Source organism: Globicephala melas, chromosome 3, assembly GCF_963455315.2.
Source record: "Globicephala melas chromosome 3, mGloMel1.2, whole genome shotgun sequence".
Classification (NCBI taxonomy): Eukaryota; Metazoa; Chordata; class Mammalia; order Artiodactyla; family Delphinidae; genus Globicephala; species Globicephala melas.
Window position 1 is genome coordinate 35,519,228 of NC_083316.1, and position 4,654 is coordinate 35,523,881.

General features: G+C 48.7%; 1 pseudogene; it reads right to left on the reverse strand.

Annotated features, from left to right (window-relative positions):
• Window positions 1-3,494: 3,494 nt before the first annotated feature.
• Window positions 3,495-4,243, reverse strand: LOC115866433 (histone H3.3C-like; annotated as a pseudogene).
• Window positions 4,244-4,654: the final 411 nt, after the last annotated feature.

A 4,654-nucleotide genomic window follows, 5' to 3' on the forward strand; every position in this document is an offset into this window, starting at 1 on the left:
GTGCTCTGTGTCAGCTGGTCTGAGAGCTACGTGCTGGAATAGAACTTCCCGGTGGTGAGCAGCGGGCCTGGGGTTGCGCAAAAGAGTCGCCAGCGCCAAAGACGCCCCCAGCCTAAAAATCGACAGATTCTGCACCCCGCCCGAGCCACCTCTCTTGGGATCACCTGGATTTAAACTGCAAACTGCTTTCCAGTCTCTGCGAGCCTCTGCGTTAGGGTTCAGAAACCAGACCATCTCCAGGCGGAGCGCAGAGCCGCCAGCCCAGGACGGGATGCCCGCGACCCACCAGGAGCCAGAGGAGCCCCCGGGAGAGGTGGCCGCCGATGACGAGGAGCTCCGCAGCCACAGCCAGGCAGCCTCCCTCAGCAGGTGACGCTGCTTCCTAGGATGAACGAGTGGAGCCCTAGCACCCTGACGGCGGGGACCCCTCGAAGCATCGCCTGGCTCCTGCCCCGGGAGCCACCACCGCACGTCCCAGTGCTGGTAGCAGCGGCTCCGACGAGCTGAGACCTGTAAGAATACGGGCTGCCTCCATCTTCGGCGCTTAGGAGCGTGAGATTTCCGCTGAAACCCTTCATTGGGTGGTCCTCGGCTATGGAAGTTGCAGCAACATCCCTCCGTTTGCTCACACGATGAGCGACATTGTGTCTTCAAACAATGTGTACCCATTTTTTCTGCTCTTTTAATAAAATTGTACATAAATGCGAAATTCTTCTTTCTCAGGTCTATTCCTACTTTGACTGCTGGCGATGGAAGAGGTGCAGGGGTGGAGATGGCTGGTGCTCTCACTTTCCTGGGCGTGAGGAGGGTGGTGGAGTCCCCTGTGCACACGGAGGTGGCCAGGTGGCTGCTTGTCAAATTTGCAGACGTGCACTGGTCGTCTAGGAGATCCGGCAGACAGGATCTCTGAGAACGTCACTGGGTCTGGGATCTACCCCAACTAAGTCTTCCTGTACCTCCTAGGGTCCTAGCCCTCCTCAGGGGCCTTTCTGAGATCTTCCAGGTGCTCTGGCATCTCTACCTCATTCCTCTGGCTTCTTAATGATTTGCATCCAATTAGTAGTCTGCAAATGAAAAGGGGTAGGGGACAGATCTCTGATCCTGACTTTTGCGAGCGTCATGCTAGCATGGACTTCCAGAAGCTCTTTCCTCCTCTTGGTGTGTGGGCAGGTGCCCTTCCTAGCCCTAGGCTTGGTGTGTGTATGAGATGGGTGTCCAGAGTGGCCAGTGGAAAAGGAGTTCCAATTGTTGGTCTCAAAGTCAGCCTTCAAATCTGGGACCAAGACGAATGTGGCTCTGGATCCTGGTTCAGCTAGAAGCCTTCCTATTGGATAATTTTCCTTCTGGGTCTAGCTAAGGAGCTGCTCTTCCATCTTCAGTTTCAATTCCTCTCCATTCCCTGCACCCCTCATCTACCACCACTCCTGGCCCCTCCCCATATTCAGACTCCTGATGCCCCAATCCCTGGGCTAGTTTAGTGACCAGCAAAGATCAGAAGAGCTCCTGGCTTTGTCCTGGGATCCTACATTAATTAAAGTAACACATAGAAAAGAAACAAAACGTCATTATTTAAATATTTTATTTATTTCTTGATGGAAATACACGTACAAAGGGAAAACTGTAAAAGTTCAAGATGAAATATTGTGAGGAATTTTTCTTCTTTTTCCTTTTTTCTCATTGAAAAATCATGATCATAACAAAACAAACATCCTCAAAATACCCTGAACGCAGAAAGTAAACTTCAAAAATACATATTTCATTCAGGGCACCTAGATTTTTTTTTTTTTTTTCCGGTACGCGGGCCTCTCACTGCTGTGGCCTCTCCCGCTGCGGAGCACAGGCTCCAGACGCGCTGGCTCAGCGGCCATGGCTCACGGGCCCAGCCGCTCCGCGGCATGTGGGATCCTCCTGGACCGGGGCACGAACCTGTGTCCCCTGCATCGGCAGGCGGACCCTCAACCACTGCGCCACCAGGGTAGCCCATAGATTCGCTTCTAAGAGGTTAATTAAAGAAAGAAGATTGTAATAAGTTAGTAAGGATGAAGATGAGTGTGTTGTCACTGTTTTATTTATTTTATGCTTTTTAGGAAACAAACAGAACCCTGGAATTGTTTACACATGCGATTTATTAGAGGAAGAAGATAACTGAAATTTGATGGAAAAGGAAGACGCAGATATCAGACTGAACATTCCTTGGGAAAAGACTCTGAGAACCAAACTGTAAACTGGCCCCTCAAGAGAGACACTGTCAGAAATCAAAAAAGAAAAATGTTGAATCAGAACACCCACCATAGCTGCTCTATTTGGAACCATGCAGCTCATGGCATGAGGTAGAATGCTGGGTCATACCAAACATGTGTGGAATGTATGCATAATCTGTAATCCTCCTGCACTATTGTCTGTCAAGGCTGCATTTGGTCCCAGTGAATTTAAGGTTCTTGTCTCGTCGCAAAAGAATTCGGAGATGAAGCAGGGAGGTTAAGAAAGTAAAGTGAGATTTTATTTAAGCAAGAATACACTCTCAGAAGGAGAGCAGGCAGACAGGTGAGGAGTTGCTGCCCTGGGCTTCTTTGGCAAGCCAGTTATGAGGGGCATACAAATGAAGGGGCAGAATATTCACTAGGGAAGGAGGAGTTTGGGGGTCATATTCCCTGATTTTCATCCCAGCTCCATCTTCCCGAGGGGAGGAGGCCTTTTTGTCTTTATTTAGCTTAGATCAGAAGTGTCATGGCGTCGGTGCATGATGGGTACCTTTTTTTTTTTAATATAGTTTAATGTATTTTAATAGCAAACTTACAGGAGCAGCACAGAAGACAGACAACAATAAAAACATGTATTTGCATGTAGGACAACTCAGAAAAGTATAGTGAATGGATGGAATCTACTGTATGATAAAAATGCTACAAACACCGTTTAGTTTCAGTCAGTAAGAAATTTACTTGTTTTAAAAAAATCCAAATGCTGGCATTGTCCAGAAAAATTTAACAGGTTTATTTATAATTGTTATAAAGTTGAACTGCTGGAACTTCTTCACTGAAACTTTTTTTTTTTTTTTTAATGATATGCGAGACTCTCACTGTTGTGGCCTCTCCCGCTGCGGAGCACAGGCTCCGGATGAGCAGGCTCAGTGGCCATGGCTCACTGGCTTAGCCGCTCTGCGGCATGTGGGATCTTCCCGGACTGGGGCACGAACCCGTGTGCCCTGCATCGGCAGGCGGACTCTCAACAACTGCGCCACCAGGGAAGCCCCACTGAAACATTTTGACTTGCATTAATGCTTTATGACCCCGCATTTATATTAAGAATTCACACACAAATGAAAATGGAAAAACTGCCAATATTTTATTTCTGTCCCCTATCTTTCCACTTGCAATCATATACTTAGGTACCTGTTGACCCCGTGGGGGAAAAAATATCTAACGTTCAGAACTACCAATAACAGGAAGAAGAGAATTTTTTTTTAAGAATGAAATGTTTCCCATCTTAGTGGATTCTTAAGCATGTTCTCCACATACGCGGCGCGCTAGCTAGATGTCTTTTCGGCATGACTGTTACACGTTTGGCATGGATAGCACACAGGTTGGTGTCTTCAAAAAGGCCAACCAGGACTTCCCTGGTGGCCCAGTGGTTGAGAATCTGCCTGCCAATGCAGGGGACACGGGTTCGAGCCCTGGTCTGGAAAGATCCCACATGCCGCGGAGCAACTGGGCCCGTGAACCACAACTACTGAGCAACTAAGCCCGTGAGCCACAACTACTGAGCCTGCGCATCTGGAGCCTGTGCTCCGCCACAAGAGAGGCCGCGACAGTGAGAGGCCCGCGCACCGCAATGAAGAGTGGCCTCCGCTCGACGCAACTAGAGAAAGCCCTCGCACAGAAACGAAGACCGAACGCAGCCAAATAAATAAATAAATAAAATTTATTGTTTTAAAAAAAGGCCAACCAGATAGGCCTCATTTGCCTCCTGCAAAGCACCAATAGCTGCACTCCGGAAGCGGAGATCTGGTTTGAAGTCCTGAGCAATTTCCTGCACCAGATGCTGGAAGGGATGTTTGCGAATCAGAAGTTCAGTGGACTTCTGATAACATCTAATTTCAGGGCATGCCCGGTACCAGGCCTGTAACGATGAGGTTTCTACACCCCTCCAATAGAGAGCGCACTCTTGCCAGTGGCTTTGGTAGCCAGTTGCTTCCTTGGTGCTTTTCCACCGGTCGATTTGTGGCAGTCTGCTTTGTAAGAGCCATGGTATGGAGACCTTCTTACCTACCCCCCTTCACCTTCAGCTGGAGCTTGGGGAACTAGAGAAGGTGCTAGAGTTGGAGAGCGAACGGCATCGCACAGGTGGCTGCGAACATAATTGAAAAGATGATGGGTACTTCTTATCTGCAAGGATAATTTTATTGTAATGAGAGCATAATGAGCAACAGGTTACATTCAGGTGCAGGACATTCCCACCTTTCCTCACCTTTCTTTGCTTCCAGGACACATATCATGCCGAACTTGTGGTTTCCTGTCAGTCTGGAGGTTCCTGCTTTTCTTTGTCTGCCCATGGACCCCTGCTGTTTACAAGCTGCGTAATTTCCTGCCACCCGGCGCCTGCCCCCATTCCTCTGCTCCTCTATCTACCTGCCTGCTGTAACACAGTCATCCCAAAG